This window comes from Pleurodeles waltl, chromosome 2_2 (assembly GCF_031143425.1).
Source record: "Pleurodeles waltl isolate 20211129_DDA chromosome 2_2, aPleWal1.hap1.20221129, whole genome shotgun sequence".
Taxonomy (NCBI): domain Eukaryota; kingdom Metazoa; phylum Chordata; class Amphibia; order Caudata; family Salamandridae; genus Pleurodeles; species Pleurodeles waltl.
The window spans coordinates 862,816,876-862,839,924 of record NC_090439.1 but is presented as its reverse complement, the minus strand read 5'-3'; positions in this window follow the sequence as shown (position 1 = coordinate 862,839,924).

The window sequence follows — 23,049 nt, the reverse complement described above, 5'->3', positions numbered from 1 at the left end:
CCCCACCTTGGTGCACCCAGATCAGTGCGGCTTTATGCCCACACGTAGTACCAGGCACTGCATCAGATGAGTAAACGTTGCCTTGGCACATCACAGGATCCTGTCGCGGTCACCCCTGGCCCTCCTTCTCCTCGACTTTGAGAGGGCCTTCGACATGGTGGACTGGACCTATCTGGACCAAGTCCTCCAGAAAAACGGGATTGGGCCCAAATTTCGAAACCTTGTGAAACTACTCTACTCTAACCCAACTGTCCGTGTCCGGGTGAACGGTGTGGTCTCGGACCCGTTCCCCATATGCCGCGGCACGTGTCAGGGATGCCCACTATCCCCTTTGTTATTTGCGCTTGTGATTGAAACCTTAGCAAAATTATTGAGAGAGGACCCCCTGATAGAGGGCTGGGCGTGGCCAGCAGGCCCGGAGGATCGAGTGGCACTGTATTCGGACGATGTTCTTATCTATTTCTCCAACCCAGCTATAAGTGGTCCACAGAACCTACAAATCCTAGACCTATTCTCCCAGGCTTCCGGCCTGACCCTAAACCCCGGCAAGTCCCTCCTGGTCCCTCTGCACCCCTCTAGAGAGTGCATCGACTGGCAGCAGAACATTCCAATCAAACGCAACAATTTTACGTATTTGGGCATGCACATAGCCCTACTGCCGGAACTAGCATGGGAGTTAAATGTTTCGCCACTAACCAAGAAAATTAAAGTAGACCTTCAAAGATGGGGGAAATTACCCCTTAACTTGTTGGGTAGAATAGCTCTCTATAAAATGATGATACTCCCTAGATTTGTATACCTTCTGCAAAAGTTCCCGTACCCTGTCCCCCGAAAATGGTTCACAACAATGGATACGTTGGCACGGCAATTTTTATGGCAAGGTTCACGCCCTAAACTAGCATTTATTACTTGTCAGAGAGACACTTACAATGGAGGACTAGGGATGTCCAATATCTACCTCTACCACCTCGCAATGCATTTATTAGTAATTAATGATTGGTTGGGAGGAGGCTGGGCGGACCCTGCCTACAGACTCGAGTTACAGATGCTGGGCTGGGCTGGCCGGGGGTTTTCAATGCGCTAAATGGCAGCCCTATTCCAAGAGACACCCCGGAGGTCACTGGAGTGGTTCTGCGGGGCTAGCGTGCTGCCCAGGGGGCGACCGGCTGGTGGGGCCGTCTCACACAGCGGACCCCCCCTGTGGCAGGGGAGGCAGCTGTTGGAGGTCTCAACATTAGAGGGATTCCGGAAGTGGGATATCATTGGGATATCTACCCTTGGGGATGTCTGGGGTGAGACACACATGCGGTCCTTCGGAGAGATCCAGGAGGCCTACTCATTAAACCAAACCCAATTCCACAAGTATCTACAACTCAGACGTGCACTGCTGGTACACGTTTGACCGGGAACCAGCCTCCCAGAATGTAGCCCCATGGAAGCAAAGATCCTGATGGGAGGCCTGGGTGGGAAGGGAATCTCCCAAATTTACCGCTCTCTGATGACCAACACTACCCCCTCTCTTGACGGTTTGCGTGACAAATGGGAGGCATGGTTGGGCCCCATAGAGGAGGAGGACTGGAGGGAGGCATTGATGGCCCCCAGGACCCTGACCATGTCATCTAAATTTCGAGTGCTCCAGGCCTTTTATCTGCACATGGCATACCTTACTCCGGAGAGACTTTTTAAAGCAGGTCTCCGACCAGCCCCTGACTGCCCCCGTTGTTCCTCACCTAATGGCGTCTTTTTCCACATGGTATGGGCTTGCCCAGTCATAGCAACTTATTGAAGGACAGTCATGGGGGAAGTGTCGAGGGTCCTGCAATCGAGGTTGGAGGTGGCTCCACTGCCACTCCTCTTAGGGGCTATGGGGGAGACAGAGCTGAGAAGGGCAGACCGTATCTTCTTAGGTGTGGCCTGCCTGGTGGCCAAAAGAGACATTATGGTGGAATGGAAAACCAGAGCAGCACCCACAATTGCAAAATGGAGGAGGGGCGTGGACTGGTGCCCGCAATGTGAAAAACCGTTATATGAAGCCAGGGGATGCTTAAACAAGTACGGCAAGATTTGGGGGAGGTGGGGAGATGAGTAGAGTGGGTGGCCTGTCGGGAGGCGGGGCCTTCATGGGTGCCAACGCGTACATGGACTGGGCAATTGGTGGCGGCTGTGGGCCATTCAGATTACCTTTCGCAGGGGCCCAGAGCCCACTTGACATGATACCAATGTTAAAAATAAGTTGGTTGTTGCTTTATTGGCCTGCTCCAGGTGGTGACAATGCACATGTATTCAATGATTGTGTAGCCCCTCGGGCCAATATTACGTTATAGCCGTCCCCAGACACGCTCCTGTGTCTTATTTTTTATCTGTCCCATTTCACCCTGCCCATCATTAGCCTGCTCTTTCTGGCTGCCACTCCCTTTGTAAAGCTGCACCTTCCTCCTCTTCACCCAATTTGTAGGTTTCTGGGGAAAGGTTTTAGCAATTCATTATAAACACAGTACCTTATCTAAAACATTTTCATGAACCATAGTTTTATATGTATATAAACTTGTGTTTCTCTATTTCAGTTGCTCACCCACTACATATCATCTTTAGGTTGACCGCATTCCCGCTATATAGGCATGCTGAATTACAAGAAAATCAATCATCTCATTTATTTATTTTCACACATACATGAAATAGCATTACATTCACTGCCAAATCATTTGTGAACCTGTAGATTTCTTTTACACTCCTATAAGAGGTTTTTTTGCATTTATATTTAGGTGTATGATTAACAAACACTTGATTTCACCTGTATACACCACTATAGCACTGTTGCTTTTGAAATGCATTTTCTATGATGTGTAGAAGAGTGATTTTCTTATTTATGACAACTAGGCAACACATTAGATAAAAATGCCATCTTTTCCAAGGTGGAAGTCATCCCTGTCACTTGTTACTTCCCCACACTCTGCCGCTTCTCTCCTTGCAAATTCTGCAGCACACTATCAAGCTGAAATATCCTGGTTTATTTCCACGCTTATTGCTATTCTTGCTCTTCTGCTCTCAATGAACTTTCAGGCACAACCCATAACTTTCCCAAGGTCCTTCTGTTGGTTCACTGTGACTAAGGGCTTGATTATAAGTATGGCGGTCCTGGGATGTCCGTACCCATGGTGGTGGTCCAACAGCCACATCCTCAGTGGTCTGACTGCCAGATTTGGAGGATGGCAGTCAGAGCGCCACAAGACCACTGCAACCGCCAGGATCATAAATCCCACGGTTGCAGTGGTGCGGAAAGCCATGGTCAATCACGGCTGTGACGATGTCAGCACCACTGTGCTGATCATAACTTGCCTTTACATCAACCTTTTCATGGCTGCAACACCACCATGAAAAGGTTGGTGGAAAGTCACAGAAGGGGCCACAGGGTGCCATTTCACTGCCCATTCCATGTCATGGGCAGTGCAGTGCCCCCCGTCAGCACAGTCAGAATGCGCACTGTCTGCATTGGCAACAGTGTGCATTCCGACTGTGCTGGTGGCGTAGACAGTGTGGCGCCATTAGCCTCAGCTCTACCTTAGAGCTGAAGCCAATTCTGCTGCACTGTCTGCACTGTCCACCCCGTGTTGAACATCATAATATCGCGGTTTGGAGGCGTCCTCCCGCCCACCGTACTGATGTTCCAATGGACAGACCTCCAAAATCGTAATTTGGCCTGTTCGTCATTCATATAAAATATTATTGTTCATGTATCTAGTTTTGTTCTAGTATCTCTGGATGACATTAGCATAGAGGGTACTGAATCATTTTTTATTTATAGTTATAGTGCTTTGTTGTAAGGGCAAGTTTATTTTTCATGTGCTCTTGTGCGCTAAGGAAATGTTACATTTGCTCACACTGCAGTAAATCTGCAGATCGTGTAATTAAACATGCAGAAATAATGTATAAAACCCTTACATTTTTGGGGGTGGGCCAGAAGACTTTCCAGTTCTACTAGGAATGCTGTTCATTACTCTCCTAATTGTGCTGCCCACTTGGGACTTGGAATAAATTCTGATTATTGCATTCTCTGTATAATTTTCATTGAGAACCTTCAAGGCCTTGACTATGTATTGCTTCATTTCTGTATTCTGAAATAAAAACTTTAACTTTTCCATTAATCTAGAGCTCAGTTATTGAGTGTGCCCATTCATTAAATTGACTGCATTTTTCTAATTTCGATGTATTGGGGCGTGCCATAATCCGGCGATACATTGCCTCATTAAATTGAGGTTTAACTTCGTCTCCGATTCAGTAAAATGTAGGAACTCTGATTGAGATAAATGTTTGGGTGTCTAAATTTGAAGGCACTCCATGCCCCCACAGTTTTGGTGGCAGAGGATGGTTGTACATTAAAGAGCACTTTCTATCAGTTTTAAAATGAACTTGTTGACCAATCCTTTATCATAGTTGGGATTAGCCAGGAGAATTTTTCTGGGAGCTTGACTTGCAGTGCTGTCCTGAATTATTTGGATTAAAATTATTAATGGAGATGGGCGGAATTGAAGTAATTTAGTAATTCAACGTTACTCATGTAATGCAAAATTATTGATTAATTCCACCCTTCAACCGAAAGAATTAAATCAGTACTGTTTGGTATTACACATGGCTGGAAGAGGGAGCAGACCTTTATATTTAATTACCATTGCAGTCTAAACTTTAATCTGCAGTGATTTTTAAACATAGAGGGACTGCTCCCTCTTCCAGCCCTGTTTACACCATTGCAGTGCAGTGTACCCCTGAGCGCCCTTACATAATTATGTAATGGCCCTGACTGGTATGCAGTGTAGTGGATACCCCTCGGTGCCGTTACATACCTATGTAAGTGCACTGAGGGGTATGCGCTGCACTGTAGTTCACTGCATACCTCTAGGTGCCCTTTCATAAGTATGTAAGGACACCGAAAGGGTTTGCATTGCACTTTAGTCCACTGCATATTCCTCAGTGTCCTTACATAAGTATGTAAGAGCACAGAGGGGAATGCACTGGAGTGAATGTAAGGGCATCGACAGGTATGCACTGGAGTGTAGTGCACTGCATGTCCCTTGGTGTCCTCACATAGGTATGTAAGGGCACCAATGGGGTATGCACTCCACTGGAGTGCACTGCATACCATTCGGTGACCTTACATACTTATATAAGGACACCAAGGGGTATACACTGCACACTGCAATGTCCACTCGGCCCCTTGGTACAATACCATGGAATTCCATGGAATTTTAATGTAATTCGACGGAATTCCACAGAATGAAACTCCACCAATTCTGCCTACTCCTAATTATGAACAGGGTGGAATGATTCAGGTGCTTATGAATGTATTTAGTTTATTGTTAGATTGTTGAGTCTTGTGATGAGAGATATGTGTGAGGCTTTTTACTCTGCATTGTTGATTCTGGGTTCAATTGGTGGTTTGATCACTGTTATTTTGATGTACTATTCTTATTTGTGGTTTGTGTTGAAAATGTTTTAGTTTGCTGATCGGAGTCACTGAAATCCAAGATTTCGAGATATTCTGGTTTTTCATGTCTGCATAAAGTAGGTTGTTTTGTAAGGTGACACATACGCACAGATAGGGTTTCCTGAATTAACAAGATTTTCTTTCTAGGAGTTTGTTTGTCTAATATAGGTTGGTGCCCCTTTCTCCTAAGGCAACAGCAGTAGGTACATTAATCAAAGGTGAACTCCTGCTGGACAGAGGCTGCTTAGTGTGAACAGCTTTAAGTAGTGCTGTGAAGATGCTGTTGTTGTGTTGTTGTTTGTGAGATTTGTCTTATTCTCACTTGCTGATGGCAAGTGCATGGGCAGTGCAGGGGCCCCAGGGGCCCCGCGACTCCCCTTACAGCCAGCCTTTTCATGGCGGTAGATGGACAGGCTGGCGGTGAGGGGAGTCAAAATCCCCTGGGCACTGCTGCAAGCAGCGCTGCCCTGGCGGATTTTGACCGCCGGCACATCCATGGTGGAAAACCGCTGATTCTGGCGGTGTGACCACGGCGCTACCGCTGCAGTCAAAATATGCCGATTTGTACCACCAGCTTGTTGGCGGTACGAACGCCACTTCAACCCTGGCGGTCCTTGACTGCCAGGGTTGTAATGAGGCTCATAATGTTTTGAAAAAGCCAAATTTTCTGAGTGTACCCTCTACTGATGGTCAGAAATGAATGCTAAGGGAATGCTTGCCATTAACAGACATTGGGTTCTATACATGTACATGGATTTCTGAATGGCATGAATATCCCGCTTCTTACAAAGACTTACAGTTTCCTTTAGACAATACCTTTAACATTAGAAGGCTAGATTTCCTGAGACAGACTATGAAAGATAGAAAGCCTTTACCTAGACCTACACAGTTTGAGGCATTGAACAAATATGATCGGATGATTACAGAGGAGAGAAAGGAAATGTCAAAGCAGGTTAAGTGTTCATTTAGACAATGGCTTGAAAGCAAGTGGGTTTGACAGAAAAAATATTGGATGGAGGATATGATGTAGGGAGTAAGAGTTTTCCTTGCAACATTCAAGGAGACAACAGGTAACAAGAAAACTGATGAGGGAACCAGAGAGAAACAAAATCAAGATTCAGATGAAGAGGATACCTTTCTTCAATGATCTTTTGAATTCCAGACCTCCTCCATATACAGATAGGTTACATAGAGAGGGACTTGGTTCTTCTATTGGAGCAGCAGGAGGTAGTGTCGGTTTACAAATACGGGGACCAACTACATCTGTGGTTGTGAGTTCAGTAGCTATTGCCCCAACTGATATTGCAATAACAACATTGCTGAGTACTAGTGGAGATACTACGGTTGTTTCTCTAGTTCAAAGAGGTTTGCCTGTTACTACTGCTATAATTTAGGAACCTCCTAAAGAGAAAGTTATTGATGATGGGCTTTTAATTGCATTTGGAGAAATATGACAAGGAACAGTTGACCTGAGCAGATTATTTACATACAGTGTTTATGAAATTTTATGTTTGATCAAAGAAACAGCAAGGTGTGCAAATGAGGCTCAGAACAAACTCACAGAATTGCCTGATGAGTGTGGGGTAGACATTGGTAAAATGAAAAATGTGAGGAGAAGTTACAAAATGTATCTGACTAATGATTAAATAAAATCATTAGGTTTAATTATATTAATGGCTCATATTAAGGATTAAGTTGAAAAAAACAAAAGATTGGAATGACAACGAAATACAAAGAAAACTGGAAGAGATAAAAAGAAGGCTCCAGGGACAAAAAAAAAAATGAAGGGGTCCAAGAGTTATTCGTAAATAGTGATAGTTTCAGAATTTCCAATAAGAGAAATGCATGGAGGGATTGCATTATGGGAATTTGCCCTGGACAAGATGTGATTGTTATGCTTTTACAACATACTTTCCAATATTGTGAGAGGTACCTGAAAAATGGTACAAGGACGTTCATAGTTTGAGTACTATCTTGAAAATGCTTTGGAGTGTAAGGTTGCTGTTGTTTGTCTGACTGACGAACCAGCTAGATACAAGGATGTCATAGAGCATTTCAAAAAGAAAGTGCCAGAAAAAGGCATTAATTGGCTAAGGGTGTTGAGATCCTCACAAGAGCTGAAGGTGTAAATGCATGCCTATCATAAGACTCTGATTCAGATTTTTAAGAAGCACAGTGGATTCAAAGATCCTGAGAAAGATGGTGCTAGTGATTGTGTTTCTACTTTTGTTATGGTTTTACATCCTGAGCATAGTTCTCATATTCAACAGAGTGTGATGAGCAGGTAGAAAAAGACTATAGAAGTAATCTTGAAATTTACCAAATACAACAGTGATTGGTTTGATGCAAAGTAGAGAAGAATCAAACAGAATCTGATGGTTGCCAAAACATAGAAGTGTGAGAGGAATAGTAGGAATCAGTTGATAGGTTCTCATTTAGGATATGTACAATCTAACAATGCTGGAATTAATGTGATTTCCTCAATGGTATACAGTAAATGGCTTATGCAAAGCATTTTTCTCCTTTCCTCTCCAGGAAAGCAGCCAGTCTAATTTGTGTTTCAGTTTCAAAATAAACTTCAAATTTGGTGTTGGATCACACAAGAGTATACCAAAAGCCTTTCAATTTTTAGTCAAATTCTAAAGATAGATCTAAGTAAGGTTGCCCTGTAACTTAGTTTTGGTACAAAATGTTGATGACTGATTGGGCACATAAAAACGAAAGAAGACTGTAAACATGACACAATTGCTCTGTTGAATCATTTAGCTGACTCTAATCCCAAGGTTTCCTCTACAAAAATGCATTACTGTAAAAAGGACATAGGTTATCTTGGTCATCAAATTGAAAAAATGAATGAGAGTCTCAAAATAATGTGTTTCTGTAATTATGGAAATAAATCCTCCTACTACTGAGCGCTGAGGGTGTTCCTGGGAATTGTTGGCTACTGTCATCAATGCATTCCAAACTTTTCCTTCATTGTAAAGCCTTTAGCAAGGCTGACCCACAGTGATATCCAAGATCCAGTACCATTTGATGAAGAATGTATAGCAGCCTTCTGGGTGTTAAGAGAAAGTTTATGTAACACACCCAGTCTTGAAATGCCTGATTGCAATTTGGAGTTTTACCATTTCTGTCATGCAAAAGGTGAGTGTGAGCTGTGTTAGATCCAGTAACTCTATGTCTTCTTGATTGTTTGAAAGTGTCTGCATCTGCTTGCACTGCAACTTAACAAAATGAAGGGATAATGATAGGACATATGTTGATTGTGTTTGTTCCACACTCTTTTGAGATTTTGCTGAATTGTACACAAACTCAGCACATGACAAACAGTTGAGTGATCAAATATAAACAAAGCATGCTGGCAGCTGATAGCATCACAATAAGAAGATGTAATTTATTGAACCCTGCCACATTGCTTCCTGTTCCAAACAAAAGCTGCAAGACAAAAACAGGATTGATGATGATGATGATAATTATGGTGATGATGAACCGGAGCATGACTTCATCAGTGTGACAGAATAAAGCACCAAACCAAGACCAACTCTTGAAATGGCTGATCTTCCTTTGCATGTTAATGGTCCCTGTTTAATAGATCACTGGATGGAGCACTGAGGGATGCCTATGCAGTATGTTTTATTTCAGAAATCCTTGAAGCATCATATAGGCAGAACGTAACTACAGCACAAGTGGCAGAGGTGATTGCGCTGACAAGAATGTGTTGCCTGTCATAAAATGTGAGTGCGACAATTTATACAGACAGCCATTATGGTTTTGGAGTAATCCATGATTTTGGACAACTGTGGTCAGAAAGAGGATTTATGTTGTTAGCTGGAGCTTCCATCAGGAACAGTCTCTGCATACTTGATTTACTGAAAGCAATACAACCACCAACAGAAATTGCTGTAATTAAGTGTAATGCCCATATGGCTGGAAAAGATATGGTCACTCTTGGAAATAAATATGGTGATCAGGTGGCCAGATATTGTGCACTTGAAATTGAAACAGTGATTCAAGGAGTAAATCAAGTTGAAACAGGAGTAAAGTCCATGGTGAACACAAAAGATGTGAATGTCTTGTTAAGTGCAGTTCGGACTTCTTCAGGTGAATTGAGAGCTCTCCAGGAGGAAGATGAGAAATGAAAATGGGAAATTTTGGGATACAGGAAACATTATCAGGGCCTATACATCACTCCTGAATATAAATATGTATCTGAACTTCTCCCCCTTTGACAGATGCCACGCAACCGGTCCCGGCAGAATTCCCTTTCTGGTGGGTCACGGAAGCTACCAAATATTTAGGCATCTGCTTACACAGGAATAGGCACCAAATACTACAACTTAATGGTCCTGCTATGGCCCAACTAGAAACGCAGGTGTCACGATGGATAACAGTTCCTTTGTCCATGGCGGGACCGGTGACAATAATAAAAAAGCTAGTCCTTCCGTGTTTCCATTATCCCTTTTTGAATATCCCTATCTCCTTGAAGCTTGGCTTCTTCCCTACATTGCATGGTCACCTTCTGCACCTGATCTGGGCCAGGGGTAGACCGCTGGTTCGTTGGGATGCCATGGTGCTTCCGTTGGAACGTGGGGGACTCGGGGTCCCAGATTTCCACCTTTACTATTTGATAGCTTAGTGTCAATACTCATTCCGTTGGAACCACACAGATGCTCATGTCCCATTCCTTAAACCTGAGAAGAATGAGCTGGATGCTCAAATTCTCCTAAAGGTTTTCCACCAGACCAGCGCAACACACAATCAGTTTCCACAACGTGCTGGGCATGGCGCCAGCTGCGAAGAACACTGAGAAGTGAACCCCTCTACTCAGCGTATGCTCCATTGCTATAACCTCTCCACAGTGAGAGATCTCTTTTCGGATGGTCAATTTTTCCACCCTCATGGGGACATGCAGGTACAAAGTGTCATCCAAATGGACCTTTTCGTATTTAAGAGATTACAAACTATAGTTCGTTCCCTACTATCCACATGCCTGTTGGCCTGCGAGGACTTCCCCCCACTGACGCATCTAATTTGGATGTGGAGGGGAGTCAATTAGTTTCCAGACTGTACAAATTATGTCTCGCTATGAGGCCAGACACCACGACCCGAGTGCGGGAGGCATGGGCTGAGGAGCTGGGTTCCCCTATTACTGATACAATTTGGTCCCATTGCTGTTCACAAATATAAGGCATTTCAAACAATTACCAACATAAATTGCTGCATTTTAAATTTCTCCACCATCGCTACTTATCCCCTGTGGCTATTGCAAGGTTTGACCCGCACAGGACGGATCATTGTCCCAAGTGCAACCTATCGGGTGCTGACTTTACACATTCCTCCTGGACCTGCCTGGTGATTTCTCACTATTGGAAGGCTGTTTACATGCACATATCTTCCATACTGCATATAAACCTGCAGCCTAGCCCACTTCATCCACTGTTGGGGACACCAGGGACTTCCCTCAGTCAACTCGTCGACTGGTTTGCCTGTTGGTTAAGCAGGAAGTCGTGCTTCACTAGGGGGAACGCAGTGCACCGACACCTGCTGACTGGCTTAAACGCGTGAATTTTTAAGCATGAAGTCAGTGAAGATTGTGTACTCTTTCAACCCTCCACTTCCTGACCCATTGATATTTGGCAACCCTTACAGGATTATTATCACCATTCATGATCAGGATTCTTCAGACTAGAGTGTGTCCCACATTCCCCCCCTACATAATCTTATTCATCGCTGTTTGCACTTCTATTCCAACTATTGACATGTACGCATATTGTTTACTTTTGCTTTTCATTTTGACATTGTGAAATGAGACGTGGTGGTGCTGGGATCCTTACAGGCAGTGGGGTATGATATATACCAATTGATGATTGTTTATTGTGGTTTACCATCTAAAAATCAATAAAAATATAAATATGTATTATATGAAACAATGATACATCCCATGGCTAGATATTTGCATAAGAGTTTTACTAAGTATTGTGCAAATACAAAATATATAAATGTTACAGACGATTTGTGCAGTTGTCAATAATCAAGGTAAAAAACTAGTGTTTGGCTGAATCATATTGAAACATCAGAGGCCCCATTTACAAGACCTCAGGCAGATTTTGTTGAAATACCAGTTTACAATGACCTTGAATGCATTCTTATAATCGCGTGCCGGTCTCCTAAATAGGTTAATGCCTATCCCACCCAGAGATCAGACAGCCTGATGGTTAGCAAACTGTTGTTGAGTAAACTGATACTAGATCTGGCCCGCCCACTTCTATTAAAACAGATCATGGCTCAGATTTTAAAAATTTGATTTTACAATTGATTTGTACAGCTCTCCAAATTGACCAGAGGTTCCATTCTAGTTATCGTCCTCAATCTTCTGTAATAGGTGAGAGAATAAATGGAACCACAAAAAAACTAGCTGGCCAAGGTATGTGTTTTCACTGATTTTAAATAACCAGACACATTGATTCCTTTTTTAATGAGTAGCAGAAGTACTCCTGACAAAAAGACTGGTCTCTCACCCCACGAAATATTAATGGCCAGAACAATGAGATTGCTTATACTTCTTAAGCTACACATATTTCAATTACTGATGACATTGCTCTAGATTATTGCAAAGGTCTAACTAATATGGTGAAATCTGTTTCCCACAAGGTGAACTTGGCAACAGAACCAGCAAAAAGAAATTCAATGTCATTCGTTGAACCAAGGCAATTGGGTGGATGTCAGAAGACAATCAGAAAAAGGTGTTTGAAGAAGGGTGGTGTGGCCCTTATCAGATTATACTGGTGACTAGAGCTGCTGTGAAGTGTACCAAAGTTCTACAGTGAATCCACTCACACATAAAGAGTAAAGGCAGTGGATGAAAAATTGGTGAAAACAACTAATGATCAACAGAGTCAAGTTCAGGTTTGCAGTGTGGATCAAAAGAGGGACTGAAAACCCTGAAAGTGAAACCAGTGAAGACAACACAATTATAGAAGTTCTTGTGGATGAAAGTGAAGATCCTGGTGAAGGTACCAGCAGTGGTGCCCAGTTTCAAAGTGAGGGTCAGAGTAAAGAGCTGTTACAATATCAAAGTCAAAGGCATGAGTGGCAGCAAGAAGTAGTCTCTGTTCCAAACAGTGAATGACTCCAGTTGCAAACTCAATCAAGTAACAAGAACCTCAGAGGAAGAAAACAGATAACAGTAAATCATGTTACCAATGTTGATCAGAGTTTAAGTCCATCAGTAAGTGGAGATCATTCCGGTCTATTTATAAGTGAAGATACAATGGCTGAAGCAACCAAGTCACTGAAAAGAACCTGTATAAGAAAACACTGGCTGTACAAGAGACAAGAGCTAATGAGTGAAGAATTTGAAGTCATCAAAGTTGATTCAGTGACTAGTGAAAGTGAATCATTAGTTGCTAGGAGACCAATTAGAAAACAAACTCCATGCATAAAGTATATTTCACCTGCAGGAGTGGATTTAGCATTGGTACTCAAGGAAGAAGAATCAGAACCAGAAACATACAGTCCAATAAACCGTTTCCAGTACTTCCTTGAAAGTGAACTGAAGGGAGAAGAACCACCTTGAGAAAAATCTAAAAAGGACTGTTGAAGGGTAAATCAAACTCTGAGAATTTTCAAGCAAAAATTTAAAAAAGAAGTGAAATGTCTTTTAAGGGTATATTTTTGATTGTTGTTGTCAACAAAATAAGAAGTAAAGAAACACATTTATTATCATTTTAAAGAAAATGTTTAACTTTCAGAGCTTCATGACAAACACTTTGCTTTTAGTTTCAATAGAAAATTGCATATAACAAATGCTGCAAAAGTATTACTATGATCACCTTACTAATTTTACTTACAATCGTAGTTGGCTTGGTGTTGTGCCTCCTTTCTCTGGTGGCATATGACTCCACAAAGGTTGAATTAACTACAATACATTATGAAGTTAAACATAATACACTGACACATAGGGAAAGTTTAGCTAGTGGTTTGCATTATAATATTTACATTAAAATATTAAATGAGTATGTATGAGTATGTGTGTACCCTTCTTCCCTCTTCTGCAGGTGAAGGTGCTACTTACTTGCAACTACTAATATCTTATGTGTTGTCTTCTAATGTTTTTGTTAGTATTTTTAACAAAATGGATTTTTGTCTCCTTGTCAGATTTTATTGGAAGAGCTACCGATTATGAAGATGAGGATGTGAATAAGGGTCGTAAATATGGTAAATGTTTGAATACAATTGCACAAATTAAGCAGAAATGTAAAGTACTAACTGGGAGTATGTGTGCAGTCTTAGTAATGAGGAGCATGAATTTGAATTTAAAGAATACAGTGAGAAAAAAGCTAAAATTGAGAGATGAAAGGAAGATAATAGCAGATTAATATTGAAGAAGAATTTATATAATTAAATTTACACCCAAGGTTGAGAATGGAACAAGAGAGAAAAGGTGATTTATGTATGATGCGTCATGATCCTACAATATTAGGGAAAATTGAGTATGTGAGAAAAAGTGAATGTGAGAAAAGTTAAAATATAAATGGTGATTTTCTGATTGATAAATAGCTGGTTCTGACAAGAATCTATTATGTATGTGGTAAGACTGATTATTTAAATCTGCAGCGTAATTGGGTTGGATTATGTTATCCTGCTTTGGTGTTCCCTACAGTATATCATATGAGAGAAGCAAATGATGCAGTTAGCTTATACAAAGTGAAGGGTGGATTAGATAGTGTAAGATATATTAGGAGCCAATATTTCACCTATAAGTGAGGCTAAGAATAATGTGAAGATTAGATGTTTGTCTACGACTGTGGACTGCTTACTTCTAACAAAGCTGGAGAACTAACTCAAATTCATTCTGAGTTTATTGCTATATGACAATGATTATGAAAAGCCCATTAGCACTGGATATCTTTCTTGTGAAGAAAGATATTGTATGGAAGGCATTGAAGGTAAAGACGTGCTGTACCTTCATGACAGATAACAGGGTAATTAATGCCTATGTGCAAAATATCACTAATATTTCTTGTGAAGTCCAAGCTTTAAAAGAGCATGGCATATGGGAAACAGTAGGTTCCTGGGTTAATGAGATATGGAAGGGTTTTAGGAAGGTTAGTGAATGATTTGATAGTTTGAGAGGTGGAACGTCAAGATTAATTCTAACTCCTGCAATAACTGCAATGATTTGTGCAATTGTCCTGTTTTTCTTGTTTAAATTCTCTTGGTGTCTGTTTCTAAATTGTGGGTATAAGGATAAAAGAAAGTCATTAAAGCAAATGAGAGAAGAAGAGTATTGGACCTGGCCCTCTTGGCAGGGTCACCCCCACACCTTTCACCTTCACCCTTCCTGCTATGTTTCATGTTTGTTGGATTTCCATGTTCCCCCTGGAAGTCCCGGGTTCCCAGGCACCTGAGCAGTCACAAGGTACAGATCCTGAGCTGGTGGGAAGGAGAGTCAAAGCAGGGTGCCTAACACCAGAGGGTTCATTACAGGTTAATTTAGTACATTTTGTGGTTCACCCTGACAAATCTTGTGGTTATTGTCAGAGTGGGGTGTCAGCCCTCTCAACCAGTAACCCAATTTCTTACAAAGAGTTTGAAATAGAAAATGCTAGGGATCATGTTTACAACCAACAAAAGCTGACAGAGGAGTCAACCAGAAAGAAACAGAAAGTGATGCATAGGATGTTATTAGTTCTGAATAAAATATCCTTTTCCATTTAGTGTTTTAGGGAATATAAACAAATTAGAGGGTGGGATTTGTAGAAGACTGGTATGCATTGTTATCTTTTTGCATCACTAACAATGTGCAGAATGCATTCTCACACTTGGTTGCACATATATGATCCAATATAGTGCTGTTGCTTTTGAAACAATTTTTTTTTATAATGTGCAGAAGTATGATTTTCTGGTATGTTAACTCGACCACACATTAGATAAAAGTGCCATATTTTCAAAGACAGAAGTAAACTCTGTTACTCATGTTCCCCCGTCCCTTCACTCCCCGACTTCTCTTCTTTGAGAATCTGCAGCATACAGTCAAGCTGATATGTGCTAGTTTATTTCCACTTTTATTGTCATTCTGCACATAGTGAACTTTCAGCGACAACCCGTAACATTCCCAAGGTCCTTCTGTTAGTTCACTGTGACTTAGTCATTCATATAAAACATAATTGTTCCTGTATCTAGTTTTGTCCTAACATCTCAGGATGGCACTAGCATAAAGGGTGCTGAATAATTATTTATGTAGTAGGCTAGCAGTCAGATGTTAAGGCAAAAGGACATTTATTGTTCATGTGATGTGATTTGCTAATGAAATGTTACATTTGCTCACGCCGCAGTGAGTCTGCAGATCCTGTAATTTTATATGAAAAAATAATGTAGAAAAACCTAGATTTTGGGGGTGAGATAGAAGGCGTTCCTGTTTTACTAAGGATGCTTTCCCTCTCTCGCTTGATTTTGATGCCCGCCTAGGACTTGGAAAAATATCAGATTTTTGCATTCTCTGTATAATTTTCATTGAGAGCCTTCACAGCAATTACTCTCTATCGCTTCATTTTTATTTATTTTTATTACTTTTAACTTTTCCATTGATCTTGAGCTACGTTATTGAGTGAGCCAATTTACTAAATTGATTGTATTTTTCTAAATTTGAAATATTGGAAGGTGCCTTAATGAGGGGACACAAAATGTAAGTTTAATTCTTTCTCTGATGCAGTAAAATGTAGGAACTCTGATTCAAGAATATTTTACGGTGTCCAAATTTTGGGGTACCCCTTGCCCCCACATTCCTCATGCAGAAAATATCACCTATTGGACTCACTGGCAAGACCCATACCCCACAGCACTGTAAAATGAATACATTTGCAAGTATGTACCTCCCTTGGTACCTTCCCACTCTAGAAATGAATGATTTAGCCTAAGAAAAAAAGCTGAATGTCATTTGTACCTCTCATTGATAGCACAGGATAGCTTATTGCATGTCAATGTGATTCAAATCTCGTGCAGTCACTTGTTAATATCTGGGGATACTAGCTTCTTTCATCAAGCTATAAGGAGCAACTTAGCCTCTAACAATTGATGAGTGATCAATTTTCTGCTGGTAGGCAGGAGAGCGGTGGGTACAATGGTCTCTGGTGGAGATTTAAAGCATAGCCCATTTAGGACCATGGAAAACAGAAAATCATAATTTGAATCCGATCTCTATCCTAAGTCATAAAACTCTATGCTAAGTCCTCCATGCAAAGCTGTAAGAAATGGGGTATTAGTTAAGGTGGTGAGTACCCACCTCAAATAATAACCACAATTGTTTGTTAGAGTGAACCACTGAAATCACTAAATTTATGTAAGCGCGAGCCCCTGGCATGTATGGCACAGAGTAGGCAGGCTTAACTTAGAGGCAATGTGTAAAGTATTTACTCAGTACTCAAACAGTAATTAAGTCAAAGAACAACACAATAAAGATCCCAAACTACTATAGAAAAATAGAGTATATTTTAATAAATATAATGACACCAGAATGACAAAAATCCAATGGGTAGAACTGGAGTTATAAATAGCACTAAAAAGTGTTAAGCACCAACTGCAGTCACCTGGCTGTGATTGACCAGGACAAGAGAAAGGTTTAAGGCCAACCACAATTGAGTACGGGTTGGATAAAAGTTCTAAGTTCATCCCAGGGAATGTTTTAACTTCCTAATTAATCTCTGACATGGAAGTCCAAAATCCTCACCAGAGCAAGGCAACAGGCTTTGGCAGAAGAGGGCTACATGTCACCAAATTGTTGTTGGATAAGGTCTCGGTGAAGCTGTTGACTTTTGTCGGGAAAGCCCTGAAAAAACAAAATTTTAATTTTGGAGCCAGAGAAGGTCGCTTGTCAGCCAGGTACTCTTTGTGCCTCACCCAGTGAAGATTACTACTTAACAGAGTAAGTCATTTTTCTGGAGCTTGGATTCCTCTAGTGAGGTTACTGGCCAGCCTGAAATGAAGGAAAAGGGCTTGAAGTTGTGTCTCTGTAGCCTGAAGAGGAGGTCAGCCTTATGATCCTTGGACTCTACTTTTCTGTTTTGGATGTCAGACAGGTTAAGTCTTCAAGACTCTTCTCGGGTCACAGACAGCAGGTCCACTCCTCTTCTGTTCTTCCACAGGCCCAGACATGATCTGAGGAGGGTACTGTGCATGCCATCCTTATGCCCATGACTAGCCTGTGGGTGAGGGAAATTCCTGGCCACTTCCTAGCCAATGGGGTAAATATTCCCAGAGGTGACCCTACTCGTTTTTTTTGTACTTCCTGTGTGTTTTACTGTAAATATACCCACAAGGTCCAAAACTAATATTGCAGAAATGTTCCTCCCTTGTGCAGAGCTCCTGGGGCCACCCTAGAGGTGTGGCTGGAGAAATGAGCACCCCCTCATCTGTGGCGACTCAAAACCAGTTCTGGGGTCAGGGGGCTGGTACCTGACAGGCAAGGTAGAAAAAGGAAGGTGGCACGCCCAGGTGTGAGCTACTTCTGCCTTCACAGGGCAGGCCTCTGAAGTTAATTAAGTTTCTGGGCACAGTCTAGATGGTCAGCTTGCCAGAGAAACAGGACACCTCCCCACACCCAAGGCCTTTGTCTCAGCTCTGGGAGCAGGTTTACACCTCATTAGGGGACCTATTCAGCTCCCGAGAGAAAGTTGGTAGCTCATTTAAATGGGTTTCCAGAGGCACTAGGCAGGCAACAGGTAAGTTATGTTAAAAGTACCTATTTTAAAATGTGTTTCAAATCCAGCTTTACCAATGAATCAGACTCGTTAGAAATATTTAAAACAGTCTAAATTGGAACAATGTAGGTGGTTCATGTTCATAAGTGGAGATAGCAAATAATAAATGTAATATTTTACCCCAAAGCTTTCCTGTGGAGCAGCAACCTCTGCTACAGTGAAAACAGCTCTGAGGGATTTTTCATTGTAAGGACATGTTTATCACTAAACCTTTACATGTCCTACTTTTAAATACCATACACTCTGCCTTACGGTGTGGCCTATTAATATTTAAAAGGAGGGTTTGGGCCTATCAAAAGGAGTTACTCTTATAGGGTGAATTTGTAGTTTACCCTTGCACAACCAGGTGACTGGTGGCAAGCCTAGCGTCATGTTTACACTGCTACTACAGTGGATGGCTCGATGAGTGCTGAAATCCACTTTTGACACTTTACTTGCAGGGCCTCTGAGTCGTGAGGTTACTTTAGCTATTTGATAGGCACGTTATTTTAGTTTAGGCCTGCAGCTTGTGCCCTTTCACTCCGAGGCATGCAATTTTATTCTTCGAATATTTAAGCAGAAGCCTTATTTTAGTGGAGATGTTTTTGTTATTTTATCAGCTTGTCCTTTTACACAGACTTCTGTTATTCTTTTCTCTGCACAACATTTTCATTCTGTGCTTCATTCAATGTTGTACATGATAAGTTATGGGTTATTGCCGGCACAAAGCGTTCATCATGTTCCCAACTTTCATACAAATAAATGTATGTGCTGTCAAGTTGAGGCAGTTTTCTTAGAAATAGAACAAGATGACCACAGCACACAGGAGTGTATAGTCCAATCGTGTAGCAAGGATAAGTATCCCTGATGGTGTATTAGAGATCGGAGAAAGCAAAAAGTTGAAAAAGTCCCAAATCTTGTTTGTCGAAAGTGTCTTTATTTGTAGGTACTATTGGTCAAAGGATTGTGCCTTCGTCGAGAAACAGCCAACACGTGTTTCGTCACTCAGGTGACTTCATCAAGGCTGCAAAACAATAATGAGAGCAAAGATTGCATATAATCGTGCTTGGACTTAAGTACGGCCTAGTGAGTGACCGTGTAGCAATAGTACCAAAGCCAATAACCAGAGACCAGTGAAAACTGTGAGAGCTTGAGTGGGTGAGAATGAGTGAACATGGCAAGCAAAGTGAATGAATGGGACCCTAGCTGCAAACAATGGAGGAGAAAGCAACTCACCGTGACCATGCAAGTCACAGTAAAACCCAAATGTGGAAAAGTGTACATTCAGAGTATCAAATAGTGGAGAAAGTGCTACCGAGGAGTCAATGAACAAAGACTGCGTAACCAAGTGTGATACATGAGTAGGTGGTACAGGACTGAGAAGGACCTGGAAAAAAGACTGGTAAGTAAGAACACAAAAGGAAGGAAACGCACAGAGTAGAACATAAGACAAAAAGAGCCCTGGGCTTGTGGCTCATACCTGGGCCATCCGGCCAAAAAGGTAGGTTGCGAAGGAGCCCTGCGGTAAGGTGAGTGGGCCTTAGGTGGTGGATAAAATCTGGAAAAATAAGGTCAGTGGCAGTGAGTGGCCTATACACAAAAACGTCAAAGACGTGCTATCAAGAAGAAAAGTTATACTAAGAAGAGAAAAAAGTAAAGATGTAGGCCACTGTGTACATACCTTCAAATAATGGTATAACACGTGTTTCGTCACTCAGGTGACTTCATCAAGGCTGGGCTGTCCGGCAAAAAAGGCAAGTTGCGAAGGAGCCCTGCGGTAAGGTGAGTGGGCCTTAGGTGGTGGGTAAAATCTTCAAATAATGGTATTGTGAGTTGGCGAAAGTGCCCAAACAGCAGCAGGTGAGTACAAGTGGTAACCGCGTATGGTTAGGGAAATAAGGCAGGCCCTGATAAGCCTGGAGTCCCACCCTGGGAGCAGGAGTGGAGAAGTGCGGCACACAGTCGTCGGCACGTAGAATGTGAACCATTGTGTAGTCCAATCCTTGCTACACGATTGGACTATACACTTGTTCTATTTGTCTCTGGGTACTCTGGTACCCTTCTTGGTGCCTACTGGGTAGTAAGGCACTTGGCCAGTTTGCACCAGACTTTGTTTACAGCCACGTTTTTCACATATATTGTTTTACTGCCTAGATGTGCAGCCCTTTTTCACCCATACTACCCTTGTGTTTGTTCGCAGTTTTCTTAGAACACCAGAGGATAGATTTATGTGCCCCTAGCAACACTGGAGCTTCACATTACGTGACGTTACACCTCTTTGTAAATATGGGCCCCTCCGGCGCAGTTATCTGCGTCACAGGGGCGTGAAATGGGTGTTGCTGTGGGGATGCCACAGCAACACCCATTGCATTCCCAAACATAATCAATCACACCCCTCAACGCAGACATCCTTGCACGATGGTGCTGGCAGCTATATTTAGTGCCAGCGCAGGGACAACACTTAAATACGGCGCACCCCGCGTTGTGAAAATGACAGAGCATGGCGCTGCCAATTTTGGCGCAGCGTCTTTTTCCCATAGATATAGGCCCAGATGTTTTATTATGAAACACTTCACTGCCCCCTACATGATAGAGGGGAATTTCCAACCAATTGCCATCATATACTGCACATCGCCTTTGCACTTTCTGGTGAGACATGACACAGTGGGAGAATTTGCAGTAGACCAACAGTCTTCTTCTTGACCAACAATCACAGGTATGGGGGTTGAGGTTCTTCTGGGGGGCCAGATGGCCAGATCAGGGCTTACACTGCTATGCTCTTGTATAGAACCTTAGTAGTCAAATGTGAATAATAATAGTGGAGCACTCAAAGTTATTTTTTTAACTCATTAATATAATACTTAGTGGAACATCGGGAGAAGTGTAATAGGTCAATGCAAGAAGCACGGAAGAAGGAAAACCAAGCATAAAGAAGTTAAATAAAAAAACATCTGGGTATCTACATTCTTTTGACAATAATAATATATTTCTATATATTAAAAAGGCAATGTACAACTCATCAAATCCACAGTTCCTAGAATCAAATTAAAAAACAACAAAAAACTTATTAACTTATGGAAATAAAAATAATATCCATTAGATTGAGGTTACATTTGTCAGTGGAGCTCAAATATCCAGTGTTTATAACACATTACCCAATAATGGTAAGATTCAGTTCATATGATATTGAGCCAGATGTTCAGTCCTTATTGGTCCTCAACTAATGGCGATAAACTTCAGCCTGTATGTTTTGTATTCAACAAAATGTATTGAACCTAGTCCTGCTTCTATGTTGCCTTTGTATGTGTGAGACATATGTGACTGAGAGAAACGGGTAAAATCTGTTCCACCGTGATTTCCCTGAGAAATCCAGATGTCATGCAAAGATCTGTCACAAATCATCTTTTTCTCTTGGGTACTGGTGAGGTGCTGCTTGCTGGCCGAAAGGGTTAGGCCAGCAGCCATCACATGGCGCAGGATCAGACTCAGTCCCCCATGCCAAGTGGTGCTGCTGCCCATCACAAGTCCCATTACTATAACAAGAGTATTTATGGCATGGCACCGCCAATGTTGGTTAGGCACCGAACTACGGATCTCCCAGGTGTCTCTGTCTCACTTCATGCTAAAGACACCCTAAATACCTTATGCAGAGACACCCGTGGTATTAGGAATATCGTCCTCAGGTAAGATAGGCAATATAGACTATAGGTTGTTCAATCTTGAATCTTAAAAATGATTAAATCCCCAGTTGGTGTCCCTGTCTATGAACTATACAATATTGAAATTTGGCTGAACCCCAACGGGCTGTAATTGCAGCAAACATAAGGCTCTCCCTCACAAATCATTTCATAAATAATGGCCTCACAGAGGAGGGAGGAGCAGTTACATTTGTAGTTGAGACAAATCCAGCATATAGAATTGATTTTTTTAATTCTTGGATCACCTTTCTAGCAGTGGATGGGAACACACATGCATATCATCACTACACTCCTTCTAACGTACCCGCACAATACAGAGCATATGTTTACTTAGAAATACCTCTGTCTTACCAAGAACTCCAGAATTGGCTGGATGTCGCCCTACCGCACGTTGCACAAAATGTTAGACTAGGTCCTTTAAGTAATGAAGGTCCTGCATGGCCACAGCTGGCCACAAATATGCTATACCCAAAAGCTAACACCATGGTGGTAGAGGAAGTGCACCACCCACATAATGATTTAGTACAAGTATATAGATGTTTAATGCAATTTATAATGCAAACATTAAATACTGGCCCAGCAAGGGCTTCTCCAGCACAGCCACATATGGTTTAATCCAAAGAAATTCTGTTTTGGTGAGCACAAAAAATAAGCATTTCCCCATACAGGACCCCCAGGATAAACATAGATTTCTCACAATGTGCTTGCCATTATGAATGGTTCACTTGGTGGACAACTGCGCCGCATGGGGTGCAGTATTTGCTGCATTCCACACTACTGCACATGGGATACCAACTCTTGCAAATCTTCTGGAAGTGTTGAAACAAATTCAAGATGAATACGGGGCTGCCGCAGCCCTAGACTTGGGGATGCAATGAATGGGCAACTTTGCCATAGTATCCTCAAAAATATTAAGTAAGCTCAAATGGGAAGCAGTAGCTCTAGCAGTCTGTATGGGGCTCTGGGATACTCCTGTACAGTATCAGGAGTGCAAGCTGCCAAAGATTATTGTTGAGACCTATTCTAATATAGATCGGGATAGTTTGGGAGCCAGATCGAGTAAACCATAACTTCAAGGTAAATCCAATAAGGATTCTACCAAGCAAGCAACAGAGGGTTCTCAAAAAACACTGGG